This window comes from Leucopleurus acutus (assembly GCF_964270905.1).
Source record: "Leucopleurus acutus genome assembly, chromosome: 5".
NCBI classification, from domain to species: Eukaryota; Metazoa; Chordata; class Mammalia; order Artiodactyla; family Delphinidae; genus Leucopleurus; species Leucopleurus acutus.
Window position 1 is genome coordinate 43,010,098 of NC_139147.1, and position 15,270 is coordinate 43,025,367.

Here is a 15,270-nt window from a genome sequence, read left to right on the forward strand (position 1 = left end):
ATTATTATGGTCTCTTGAATGACTCCTCAGTATTTATTCAGTAGTTTCATTGGTTATCCAAAATCTCACCATCATGATTTATATTGTTTTCCAACTTACCTTTTAAAATAAAAATTTCAACATGTCACACTTCTGCTTAACATTAGTTCCAAGTCCAAACTCTATAGATTGGCTTACAAAATACTTCAGTATTTAACCCTATCATACATTTCAAAACTGTATCCTAAGCTGTCCCCATAATACACCCTGTCCTACTCATTGCTGACTTCCTTATCATTCCTAAATACCCTGCTTGTCTTTGCATATGCTTTTTTCACCATCTGAAGTTTCTACCCTGTCATTCTGCCCAAACTTCAACTGATGATTTATCATCTACTCTAACATAATCTCTTTTCTGGAACCTTCACTAAAATCCTCTCTTCTCAAAGAAGGGATTCTCTCTTTTACCACTGTAACAGTTTTCTATACACCTGCAGTACTAAATACCTCTCTACTACTAGTCCTGCTCCTAGGTAATATAGGAAGAACTGGGAAATTTTCAGCAGATAGATCCCTTCCTGTAATTATCTTGGGAAGGAATTTTTGTCCTTGTGCATTTCTCCTTTTCTGCTTATGTATTCCCAATCCTTAGATGTTTGATGGTCCAGTTTCTCTTGGAAGTGTAGAGGAGGAATAATTTCCCCCTACCCTTCTAGTTTCTTTGGCTGTTCTATTTTCTTTATCTTTTTTTTTTGGCTGTGTTGGGTCTTAGTTGTGGCATGTGGGATCTCTTGTTGTGGCGTGGGCTCTTTGTTGCGGTGCACGAGTTTCTCTCTAGTTGTGGAGTGTAGGTTTTCTCTCTCTAGTTGTGGCACGTGGGCTCCAGGGGCACGAGCTCAGTAGTTGTGCTGCGTGGGCTTAGTTGCCCCGCGGCATGTGGGATCTTAGTTCCCTGACCAGGGATCAAACCCATATCCCCTGCATTGAAAGGAGGATTCTTTATCCCTGGACACCAGGGAAGTCCCCTCTTTGGCTGTTCTAATAATCAAATTAACATAAGACAGATTAACAGGAGAAAAGTTAATTACATACATTCGTGGCCCCCATAAGAATGTGAGACCCAAAACCAGTCAAGCAATTGACGCCTCTATGCTATTCTGAGCTAAGGAGAAGGACATGGGGAGCTGGGACTTCAAATGAGAGGAAGACACTTCACTCAAGGGGAGATGGGAAGAGCAAAGGTTTGCTAAACAAATGTTTGCCATACCATGTAGAGAAGTCTTTCTGATGTAAAAAGAAGTTAATTTTGGTAATAGCTCTCTTCCTGGTACAGCCTCCCTATATAAATTCTTTTAGGCAGTTAAAGGGGAGGTAAAAAGAACAACTTTCTGGATCTTCCGTTTCTCAAAAATACCTAGTCCCAAATGATCCTCATACCATATATACACATTTTGAGGTGGCAAATTTTGCTCCCTACAGAAGCAAAACAAGATCAAACCCAGCAGCACCCACCTTCCCCCAGCTCCCTAACTCCTTGGTGACTGGGCCCTTCTTTAGCACCCAAGAATGTGCCTTTGTGTCACCCAGATCCATACTGATCTGCTTGAAAAAATCATCACTGTCTTATTTGCCTCATTTGTTACTTCTATTGACCTTGTGCTAAGGACAACAACAGTTATCCCAAGCATGTCCATACTTGAACCTTTGATTCAGGGAGATTTGTGTTAATCCAGGTATCACTGTGCTATGAATACTGTCTCAGAGATCACCAGTTTTTAAAAACTACTTGTACAAATGACACTACTTAGCTTGAGATCTCTGTCTATAAATTTGGTTGTCATCTATACCGTGCTTTGAGTTTCTTTAAAATGGGAAAATGTATAATGCTCTTATTTATCTACATCCTTTCTACATCTACCAAGTAGATGCTACATTGCCATGCTGATATATTCAAAGCATTCAGAGCCATACAGACATCTACATTACTCTGCAAAATAATTATCAGAGCTTCTTACATTTGCCAGTGCTTTTGTGGTGATACATGGATAGCAGTGGATATCAAGGTACAAAGAAGGACAGTTAGAGTGCCCTGAGAAATACTTTATGTTTTTATTAACACCTTAACTCACCCATCCCACATTTATTTCAGGCCTTCTACTAAATTATTGTGAATATTATTATTTTGGGTCATACACCATAGTCACGTGCACACACACACACACACACACACATGCACAAAGTGATGGTGTATATATTTCTATTGTTCTCCTGAAGAGCCCCAGTATTATTCATATTATTTCACACTTAAAACACTTAACATCACTAAATTGAAAACAGAAGAAGCAGGGGAGGGAACAGAAGGTGATAAATGAAGAGGAGGAGGGAGAGTGGGAAGGCAGTGTGCAGCAGGAAGAGGCAAGGCATATGGGGAAACAGGGATATGTCAAGTTCATAGAAAATAGCAAGCCAATCCCTGATTGATGACATGCATTTGCTAGGTCTCTCATGGTGCTTCAATTTAAAGGGTGCTGTTACTGAGCAAGGGGACTGTCTCACAGTGGCAGAGACCTCTGTATCTATAGCAGCCATTGATATAAAATTACAGACCTAGAAGTGTTCTTTAAAGACTGGAGCACAGTATATGGCTTCCTTATCTTTTATTCTTTCTATTCATATTTGGGAGGAAATTCCATCCTTTTTGTCCCAGGTTCCCTGAAGGGCAGATTCATACACCTGCAGTTTCTAAAAGGTGTCTGATTATAATCACCATATAAATCCAAAATCCCTACACTCAACCAACAGAAAAAAACAGTTCAGAGAGCAAATATTCAGAGTCTACCCAACTGCACACTCAGTGGACTTTGTCTCTTGGATGGCAGACCATGCAGATGTGCTCAGTGCAAAGAGGGGCTTTGCAGTGACACAGACCTGATTGCAATTCTGTCTCTGAAATAATGTGATCTTTGTAAAATTATTTAACTTTTCCAAGTCTCTATGTCTTCAACAAGATAACTGTGAGGACTAATTGAAAAAGGGATGTGTCAGCATTAATACCTGGCATAGCAAGTCCTGTAAATGTAAGTTTCTTTTTTCTTTATATCCATCTTAGCTGACCACCATTTGAGAAGCTCAATTTGGACAGAAATCTATTCCCTAAGATTCTGACTTGTCTAAACACCTCTGTAGACAGGGCAGCCTCTGCCAGCCATCATAGTCAGCAGCAGGAGGCATCTTGGGCAGGAAGCTGTCTTAGTGGAGGAGGTGGCTTCGTTGATATGATATCTTCAGGAGTAGCTATCACAAGGAGCTATAGCAGGGAAGGGAGAAAACCAAAGGGTTATTGTAGAAAGAACTGTGTTGATATCCTAATATGCAGGCATTACATGTAGGCTGACAGAGTAGCTGGAGACAGTTCTAAAGCCAGCCTGGAGGTGTAGTGTCACGGCAGAAGAAATACTATTTTGTACTGCTTATTAGGGTCCTGAATTTACCTAAGGCTAAAACAAACCAGAAGACTTCTCCTGCATAACAGGTTACTGGCACTGGTCAATTTTGCCCCACATAATGCCTTACTCCAGCGTGATTTCATGTGGATTGCTAAAGACTTAACATCTTTTTTTTTTTTAACATCTTTATTGGAGTATAATTGCTTTACAATGGTGTGTTAGTTTCTGCTTTATAACACAGTGAATCAGTTATACATATACATATGTTCCCATATCTCTTCCTTCTTGCGTCTCCCTCCCTCCCACCCTCCCTATCCCACCCCTCTAGGTGGTCACAAAGCACCGAGCTGATCTCCCTGTGCTATGCGGCTGCTTCCCACTAGCTATCTATTTTACGTTTGGTAGTGTATATATGTCTATGCCACTCTCTCACTTTGTCACAGCTTACCCTTCCGCCTCCCCAAGACTTAACATCTTAACAGTATGAAAGAATCCCAAAAGGTTTTCAAGCCTTCTTTTGGAAGTATGCCATAACCTTGGTCAGAAAATATTTCCTAAATATCTGTACTGTTTGCTATTGTGTGGCTGGTGTCCTTAGGAATCACTAAGGTTTTGGAGCAAGAAATTCTAAATATGATCCTAAGAAGACATATCTGAACTCTGTCTGATAATGAAATGAAATCATGGGAAAGTAAGCCTTGAAGGATGGGCAAATTTGAGTAGAGAAAAATGGGCAGGCCAATCTTAGTTGAAAAATGAACAAACTCATGACAATGGGGATGATCTTGGCTTATTCAAAGTTTAAAGACCAGGTAGTGAGGCTTCAGCTGCAAGTGAAGAGGCAGGAGAAATCTCTGTGAGAAGACCTCAGTGCCCACAAACTTTTCAGCCCCTTAAAAATATGCGTTTTCAAGCACTAAACAACTTATACCTGCATCCCAAGAAATCAGAAAACAGTTAAGTGTTCAGACTATTTCCAGTCAATGCTTTAGTGGTCACTCCTCATGGGAGAAGCACAAAGACCTTAGAGGACATTCGACTTGAAGTTTCTTACTGGTTTTTTGTTAACAACAGCGTTTGTGAGTTACTGGGAACCCCTCTGAGGTTGGTGATACTGTGTCTCAGAATGTCCTGGTTGGAAAAAGGGGACTTGACAGATTTCTCCTTTCATGTAAGAATTATTTATTTGTTTTTTGTACTTGACACTACTTTGAAGGTATTGAGGAACAGCAAAAACAGCCCCTTGCAAGGACAGTGAGATATCAATTACTTTTAATTACTCCCTAGCGCTCTCCCTTAATTACCTACTATGTTAGCTGGGATTTATTGCAGAATAATAATAGTGATGCGTTGCATTTACACAGTTCCGTTCTGCAAGGAGTACAAAGCACTTTATAGATATGACTTCACTATTAATGTAAAGAATAAAAATGTTGAAAAATACTTCTATGAATAAGGAAACAGTAAAGTAGCTGTATTCCCATTTTTCAGGTAGCACATAGTCTAGTTTACAGTAACAGCCAAATTTGAGGGATCCTGATAATAAACCTGCTCCTCTATATTTTACGTGTTTATTTATCTTACATGGCTCTCATGTTTGCTGATTAAAAACTACTTTCCATAATATATAAAATAAGAATTATCAAAAGATATTAAATAATAACAATCCTACCAGAAGTACAATACTCTGCTCACTCTAAGATTTAAGAAATGGATATTGACTTTTTTTAGTCTAAAAAAATCTTTGTATAGTAGTAAAATATTTTGAAGATGCCAAAAAGATAGATCTTGCAATTTTTAGGCCTGTTGATTGTAAAATACATAATTAGAAATTTACTATTAATTTTGTTGGGATATTTATTATTTTGTCCATTATCCTAAAAACTATATAAGTGAGGGTAGCTCTAATTAACCTCATTCTGTAAATGCAGAATATTATTCACTCAGTCTGCATTTAATGTACTTATATCCCTCTTGCTTCAGACCTTCTAACCCTGTTGCTTCTCAAAGGTTTACCTCCCAATGTTGAGAACAAGTGGCCTAAGTTTTAAAACCAGTGTTTTCAGGAACAGTTGCTCATACACAGAATAATTATGTTGGACTTAAAATGAAGAGCTGAAGAACATCACTCAGCATTCAAGAGCTCCTCCATGCTTGGTGGGCTACCCTTCAGGGTTAAAACTACTTATACATTAAAACAATGGCATTTACATGCTTCAGAGGTTTTCTTTCCCCTTATCTTGTCTGTTAGAATTAATAAGTTAGAAGCATACAGCTCAGAATGGAGGCTTGATTGCATGCCTTTTGCTAAGGATCTGAGACGTGAGGAGACTGCACTTTGAGATACAGAGTAAGCACCTTTTGGACCTGAAACTGCCTTGCGTAGTTTCCATCTTTATATCCTATTATTTGTATTTAAATACATTCTATTGCTTATAGAGATATACTAAAAATTGTAAGGTTTTTACATCTAGGCTAGAGATGGTAATGAAAACTAAGTGTTTTGTTTTTAATTTGTCTTCTTTGAATAGTAAATTATGCCACAAAAGATCAAAAAGCATTAGTATTATCTTCTTTTAGAATTTTGTTTAGTAGTCTTCATCTCTGGTTGTTGTAGATACTCCTAGAAAACAAGTCAATGGAAAAAGGCAATGGAATTTTGATTAGGAGGCATTTATTCTTAATTCTAGTTTAGGTTTTACCTTATATTGTTTTGAGATAGAATTACTATGCATAGCAAAAAAAAATTTGTTTAGCATCTTTCTTTTCAGGAAATTGAAAGGTTAGAAGCAACATTTTATTTATCAGGTAGGATATTGAGAAGGAAATTCTAAATCAGTGATTGCCTCTGAATCAGTTACTTGATTATATTAATTATCTCTTATGCCTTGGTTCTCTACAGAACGAGGTTAATTATAGCTACCCTCACTTATCCCACAGGATTTTTTAGGAGAATGGATGGAATAATAAATATACCAGTATATATAAAGTGAGATATTCAAAATACAAAGTATAACACTAACACTTTTTTAGTACAGGAATGTATTACAAAAATAAGAATTTTTATTTAAAATGAGAATAATTGCTATAAAAGAAAGATCCTCAGAATTGAATGGAAAGAGAGTAAGTGGATGGAGAGGGCGGAGATGAAAAAGGATAACAGGGAAGGAAGGGAATTAGATGATTCCAACAAGAAAAAGAATTTAAGGTCTCTGATGTGTCATTTAATTGGAGAGAATTCCAGTGTTGGGTTTGGGCTTTGAGAATGACAGGGCAAGTAAGTGGGGTGGGGGCCCTCGATCTCTGTGTCGCATGGAATTCTGAAGGGCGGGGATAGGGTAAACATTACTGGGATCTAAAGTGGGTATGTCTAAAGCTGAAGTTATTGGCTGCCCCCATACACTAGCTTCTGCTCCATTGTGTCTCTAAGTTGTTCAACAAGATGATAATTCCACTCTAAACCCAGAAGTGAAAGCTTTAGTCATTGCTCCCTTTTCACTCTTCTTTATCCTCCATATCAAAGGAGTCTTCAGATGCCATCAGATTTCCCCCTACTATGTTGCTTCCAATTCTCTCTGCCTCTTGACTCTCAGTGCTGCACTGTGGTCCTGCTGCTCTTGTCTTATACCTGGTCTCCAAGTCTCCAGTCATTCCCTTTTCTGATAGAGAATACAACAGACCAATCACTCCTCTTACAGAATTACTATCATGAGGTCAGCTGTCTCTTCATGAATCTTTGGTGAATCCTCACTTGCTACTGAATGAAGTTTAGACCCTTTAGTCTACTCTACTTGAAATTGCCAAATGTCCAAATCCACTTTTCCAAACTCACTATTTATACTCTAATCACACTGACCTCACACCATCTCCCTTAATACTTCAGAGGCTTTATTCCAGCTATACCTCTGCCCTTGGAACTTCTACTCTCTAACATTTTTTTCATTTCAGTCAGTCTTTCAAAGTTCCTTTCAAATTCCGACATTGGTGTGCTGGAGCCTGAATCAAGTGTTCTCATTTCTTCTCAACTCTGTGTTCAGTGACATCTCATTAGTGGTCTGAAATCAGCCATGGTGGGAATATTTACACAATAGTGATTGGCAAATAGTACCCCTCCCCAACCAGAACCAGTTTTAAACCAGCACATCACTGCTACTACCTCTAAATCTTTGATTGTTCCCACTGACTTTTTGTATCACTCATTTGAACGCTTCTTTATGTACTGAAATAAATACTTTTAAAAATTGTTTAATTTATGGCTTGACTTTCCCACCTGATTGTCTTCCGGAGTTCATTGGGCAAGTCCCATGTTTTCCTTTATATCTTTGTCATCTGAAGAAAGATACTAAGTGAAGACAGAAACATTAGTATACAACTCTTCTTGGTGTCTTTGTCTCTGAAGATTATTGCCTTTTATAAATTCAGAAATTATATCTTATTAATTTTTTTCTTTCTATCCATACAGTGCCTAGTGTGATGTCTCACTTATCATATGTATCCAAAACTTTATTTGAATCACCTCTGTATGCTCACGGTGAATGCTAAATAAATACTGACTTTTACCTGACAATGAAGAGCCATATTAAGATGGTTTTTTTTTTTACATTTTATTCCAAACATAAACCAAACTGAAGGTGTAATTTTATCTAATAATCTTATAATTTTAATACTGAGCCAGTGTCTCTGTTGTTGATTAGAATTTGTAAATATCCCACAGATATAATTGGGATGTTTGGTAGGTGAATAAAGGTACCAACTAGCTAACAAGTATTGAGCACTTACTATGTGCCAAACACTAAGCTAAGATTTTTTACATATATTTTCTCATTTAGCCCCGACATCATATTTCAAGGTGAGTACCATTACTATGCTCATTTTACAAATGAGGAACCTGGCTCTGGTATAGTTATGTGACTATACCAAATAGCACCAGCTTATTAAATGATGGGGTGGCTCCAAGTTATTCTGACTCCAGAATTCTCATCTTAACCACTATATACTTTAATTCCACATAAGAACAGCTCTTTAATGGTGGAATTGTATTATATTTTCAATGTTTGCCCATACCAAATCAGGAAAATTCTGAATATTGAACTGAATTTTTTGAACTAGTCTCTTAATAATACTTCTTTTGATTAGTGAAGCTTTATTTTCATCCTACTCTACTATCCAATTTTAAGGTTAAAAAAATATTGTTGGTTAAGGCATCATTTAGGAGCCTCTAAAAACAATTTTTTAATGGAGAGCTTATTACTTTGTGCCTTAGTGCTATTCCAGGTGGTCTGGGAATTAAAAGGGGGTAGGGGAAGATGTGATACCTTTCCTCAAAGACTTGATAAGCTACTTGAGAAATTGCAGTTAGCACACATGGAACAATTAGAAGACAGGTGGTAATCTCTATGGTACTAACTGATAGAATTTAAAAATTAGGAGGTATCAATAAAGGCAAAAAATACAACAGCTTCAAAGAGAAAGTGGAAGTGGAAGCTTGAAGGTTGATGTTGGAGAGGGGCAGATGAGAGGATATAGTAAAGAGAGGAAAACAAGTGAATGTGCTGAGGCAGAAAATGAACATGATATATTTGGAGACTTATTGCTGAGGCTCTGAAATCTCTGAATACTACTGAGTTTTAATGCCATCAACTCTCAATATCATTTGTACAAATCATAGAACTTCAAGGTCATGACGTATTTTATCCAGAAGAAACAATTGCCTCACTGACAAGGAAAGTCAAATTAAATGCAGTGTTTACATTTTTATTTTGTTAGGCATGTAGGCTCCCAGTTACTCATAGCATTCATTTTCCTCTCCTTGCTCCTTGATCTTTTGATGGTGTCTGGCAACTGAAAGCATTGGGGCCTTTGACAGAAAGCACTGAAGCCTTTGACTGGGAGCCTATCCTGCAGGCTTGAGACTGTTGTTTTTGAACCAGTTATTGTCCTTTTTTTTTTTCCAAACTCAGTTTATTACCTTTGAGTCTGTGATCTCACACTACAAAGACAGTCATGGTCTCCACAATGTTTTAAAGTCATTTTACCTTGTGATTCAGCAAGTGCCTGACCGCCCTTCTGCTCTTCTCCTGTTTGTCTTGTTTTGCTCCTAGACCAGATTCCCAGTTCACCCTCAGATTTGGTTAAAGGTAATAAGTGCTTCTCTATCTATCCTATGTAGTCCTTTCTCTGCCTTACCCTTGTTGGGTAAACGAATGTCCTAGTTTCATTTACAGTAACAGACTTTTGTAAAAGTGTCCTTCTGTGGAGCCAACGTAGGAGCACATTCACTCATCTGGAAGGGGTTGCTTTTCAGATCAGTGGGTTGCGTTTCTTATTAACACTCTGAGAGGTTGGGAGGAGAGTACAGTGAAAATCTTCTGTCCTCCTTCTCCTCATTCTGGAGCATTTCCCCTTTTTTTTTCTGGTGCATTTTAATTCATATGGTAACCCAACCATAGCTATGGCCAGCACTCTTTCTTAGGTCTCAGATTTCTTCTTGTTCATTTTTAATTTGGGAGATAACTGTTTATCAGCCTCTGGTTGGATTTCCTCCCAAGTTCTCAGTACTGAATCTGGCTCTATAATAAATCTGAATCAGTATCTCCTTAAAGAAATTTTATAATAGGAGATAAGCCCATTCAAGTTGTAACACTCTCTTAAGATTCTTCACAACGGGGGTTTCACCTACATGCTAGATGTAGCAGGTTCTTTTTGTTCCAAGTGGGGCTCTCCAGTTTTAGCTCAAAATGCATGTTGGGATGCATTTTCTTAGGTGTTGATGCCAAAAACTGGCCTCTGTGCACTGGTGCTGAATTGAATCTCAGAGACAGAGTTTTGGGTGAAGTAGAAAAGAATAGCTTTATTGCTTTGACATGGAAAGGGAGACACAGCAGGCTCCTGCCCTGAAAACTGTGTGTCCCAAACCAGGAGGATTTGGTGAGGAATTTTATAGCAGTAGTTCAAGGGTGGGGTTGTTGATAAGTTTAGGGTGTGCGAAGGGCCTGTACTTCTTTAATCTGGCTGCAGGTAACCTCTTGATGAGCTTCTCTGGCTCCTCTTAATCTGGCCTTAGGTGGCCTTCTCTGGAATGAAGAATGCTGATATCTTCCATTTATTGGGGGGGTTTAGTTCTATAAAGAGCTCAAAAAATATTAATATGTGTATCCCTTGAGGTGGAACCAGGACCCTGCCCCAAGGCTGCACTGTTGTTTCTTGGCTTCTCCTCCCTTGTCTCTGCATCCCCTCTCTTACCTGATTAGCAACTGTTTGAATCTGCCCTTTGGAACTCAGGAAATGTCATGGAGGCTGGAGTCTGTTCCGTACAAGCAAGGAATGGGGGACACAGAAAGGCTTCCGTGCCCAAGAGATCCACAGGGTCCTGCTCGATTTTGGTATGAAACCTGAATCACCCTTACCGGGCTCACGGCAAAAAAGACATGCTGTTGCTGGCTTACTCATATCTCAAGAACTCTTCCCTAGACAACATCTTCAAAATCCCTGAGAAATTAATTATAGGAGAGTTTCAGCTTTGGAAAGAGCATTGCTCTCCATTTTCCTTCATTATTTCTAAACCAACATGAGAATATAAGTAGAAACAGTGGGACCTCTTGATGACTATAAAAATATGATAGTGTGGGTGGAGTGCAGTTAGAGTTGATGAGCATAAGAAGTGTGCTGGTGTTTTAAAATGTACCTGAGACTTGTTTTAATCAGGCATAGTAAGATACATAGACACAGAAATGACTGTCATGAAGGAAGAAGTTTTTATACTCACAGACCCCTAGAAATATGAAGCATGGTGCTCTATGTAGGGCCACTTGGCAAAATAGAGCTGGTCAGGAGGCAAAGGGAAAGGAAGGCAATGTGGGCAAAAGCCTTTATTGTAGTTTCTGAGGGAGGGAAATGGTGAGGCAGGGTAAGCTGGTTTAGGATTGGCTAGTTTGAGTAATTTGGGTGTGCTCTGGGACAAAGAGGCTATCCCAGCCCTGGAGTAGATGGATAGTGGCCCTGAGTATAAGAGCTAGAGAGAGGAGGTAGTTGTGGGATATGGATTGGTTTGGATTGGTTTGGATTGCTTGGTTTGCATTTGAAAGGCACACTCCCCAGTAAATTGTCTGCTATCTCTAGGAATTAGCTAACCCTGGGAGGGGCAGTCTCTACGAGGGTCAGCAAAGCACCAAGATGTTAAAGCATAAGAATAAAAAGACATGCTTAATACAGCTGGTAAATGTTAAAAAAAAATGGCTCTTGGAAAAACAACAAAACACAACCTGATTTGTAGCACTTGCTGAATTCCATAGGAGCTTGAGCAAGGCTATGACTTAATAAAATCCATTTTAAGGACAACTTCTCTGACATGGCTATGCCGCGGGGCTGAGATAAGGGAGAAATTAGAGTTAAGGTGATATGCAGGGGGTCATGATGGCATCCCACTGTAATCAGCAGAGGCTCACCTTGGTGTTGGGGATGGATTTCAGTAATGATCAAAGTTTAGTATTTCCTCCCTATGTGTGATGACTCATGTTTATCCCCTGTGCAAACCACTAATGTATTTACAGTTGCATGTACAGTGATTAAATATTACGTAAAATAGATTAGAGAATGAAAGAATGGAGTTAAAATTTTCCTTAAGAATTTTAGGAAATAAAGAATGGTTTGTGGAGAATTTTACTTTTCCCAGCTATAAAGTAAGAAAACAAACAAAACATTTCACTCTGAAGTATCTTTAAGCCATGCCATTTAGACCTTTTAAAATAAAATTTAAAATAATTTCACCTCTAATAATTCATTTCACATTTTTAAGTATGCTTGTAAATGGAAATCTCAATATCTTCACAAACTCTTAAGTACCTCAATAGGAATTTTTTTTAATTAAAGAAGAAGAAAAATCGATAAGAAGGTTAATTTTCTGATAAAAATGTTATTTAACTAATGTTTGGAGACAATTTTCCATGGGTTTCTTACATTTCTGTACATCTTTTAGACAAAGGCCCTAACTGCCTTTTTTTCTATGATTTCCAGAATATTTGTGCAGAACATAGACTTGGAAGATAGATATAGTGTTGCTACTGGAGCAAAGGTTGGTCAGGCTTATTGTCCATTATAAAAAAATTGGGTCCCTGAGCTTTTGCAACACAGCACACTGTATTTATAAGCATCCATCTGGCCCTCTTTGTGTCACTTTGTGGGAATTGATGTTCAGGGAACCAGTACAAATACTGACTCTCTGGCTACTACAGTTGCTGTGAGTGGTACATTGCCCTTTGCTTCTGACCCAGGAATCTCATGTCTTCTACCAACATTCATGAAATTTTGGTAGGTTGACTTGTTAGCTTGCAGGCGGGGTATAATCTCAGACCCTCCACAGTTCTTAATACCTAGAGAAACTTGTACACATTTGTACCAGGGTACATTATAAGAATATTCAGAGCAGAATTGCTTGTGATATCCCCAAACTGGAAACAAACCAAATATCACAAAATAATACATCCTAATCAAAACAGACACAAGTAAACTATATTTTTAGAGATAAATACATTGGCAATAGTAGTATAAAGAAAAAGAAAAAAATGTATAATAAAAGTCATGGTAGTGGTTATCAACAATGGATAAAGAGAGGTAATTTCAAGAAAAAACAGGGGACATCTACAAGGCCATCAGCACCTTGACCTAGGTGGTAGATACATGGGTGTTTGCTTTGTGTTTATTCACCGTACTGTGTATTTGTGCTTAGTGTACTTTTTGTGAGAATGGTATTTCACAATAAGAATGGTTAAAAATTACTTTAGAAAGACTTCCTTAATCTATTATTCTTTGTATGAGATAACCCAACATAACTGCTCACTGTGAAAAATATAGAAGAAAAAAGGGAATTTTATATTAAAGATTAACTAAACCTTTACAGTCATTAACCGCCAAGTTTTTAATGCTTTGTTGAATAAGATTCCTTGAAATGCTACTCTTATAAATTTGCCAGACTATTAAGATGGAAATCAGAGTTTGTTTTGAGAATGATTTTTATGTGTTTTCTATAGTGTTTCACTTTTGAGAGTATGTACTGTGAATGTATACATAAGGAATACATCCCTTATGTACAGCATAATTGCCTGTTGAAGGAAAAAATGGCCTATTAACAAAGTAGGTATTTGGAATTATTGATGCTGTCTCTGTGTGTTATGCTTTTGAAAGAATACAGAATATATGGCCATTTGATAAAATGCATGTAGTGGTTAAGAAAAATTTTGTTTTTCAACTCCCTTATGTTCATTCCTATGTATGAAATATTAATATTTCTTTGATCTGCCAATGTATGCATCTCTAATATATCCCCTTTGCTGGTCACAGTATTCCTTTCTGTTTATTAAAAAAATACAGAAAATATACTCTTTTCAATCTTAAATATTTTTAAAGGAAGAGCAGTTTTCTCCAATTATTACAGAAGTAATAATTACGAGACTGATTTAGCGGTGTAGTATGTTGAATGGCTGAAACATTAGGGCTTTCTTTATGTTTTAAATAGTTTGAAATCTTTTCATCTTATACCTGCTGAAAATTATACTACAGTTTCACAGATCATTTATAGGAGCTGCTATGCTCTAGGGATGAGGAAATGAATGCCAAGCAAAAGAAGACATTAACACAAGGCTACTGCATTGAGAGTAGGATTCAAAACCAAGAAGTCAAGATTCAAACCCAAGTTCAAAGCTCTTTTCTACTAAATCACAAGTTCCCACTCCCAAACCAAAGCCATCAGTACTTCAGGAAATTCTTCTATGGCACCTGCTCCATTTTTTCCTTCCTTAGGCCCCCAATTTGTCTCCTTACACTAGTCCATTGACTTGAATTCACAGCTCTCTAATTTTAGTCTCAGTCCCTTTCTCTAGCTTGGGTGTATGAGGAGGGGAGAAGAATGAAAGATTTCTGGAGCTCTGAGGGCTGATTTTTCATTAGCATAAATATAAGCAACGAGGACAACAGAGGACTCAGCAGCAGATGGCTCATAAGATCTCCTCTTGTTCAGTATATTCAGAAGTGGAATTAATTTTTAATACCGCATATTAGCAGTCATCTAATACATAGGTAATCTCCTTGCATTCCCTTCCAGGAAGCACAGATGCTGTTGATAGAATAAATGGAAGTCAGCCTGATCTAATAGAAAGTGTTTTTCCACCTTTTCCTAGGATAGGCATTTTGGTCTGAATTTTGCTGGCATGTACTTATAAGGCACTCAATAACTGTTAGCTCTATTAGGGTATGGCTGAGTGAATGGATCATGGTATAGTGGGGACAGTACTGGACTGGAAGTCAGAGAAATTGAAATCTGGTTCTTGGCTTTTTTGCTAACCAGTGGTGTGAGTATAAATAAATCACTGACTATCTTGATTTTAGTTTATTTATTTGTGTAAGCAAACAAACCAACGAATATGAGGATTTCTAAGATACTGTTAGCTAGTTCTCTGTTTCTCAGACTTTGTGAATGATACTCATTATTTTCAACTATTCAAAGTAAAAAGATAACTATGTTTTATTTATTTATTTATTTTATTTTATTTTTTTTGCGATACGTGGGCCTCTCACTGTTGTGGCCTCTCCCGTTGCGGAGCACAGGCTTCCGGGTGCGCAGGCTCAGCGGCCATGGCTCACGGGCCCAGCCGCTCCGCGACATGTGGGATCTTCCCGGACAGGGGCACAAACCTGTGTCCCCTGCATCAGCAGGCGGACTCTCAACCACTGCGCCACCAGGGAAGCCCAATAACTATGTTTTAATTCAATGATGTAAATAGGGTATATTCTTCACAAAGGCCAGTTACCTGATATTTTTATTGTACATAAAAATAACAGATACAATTTATAG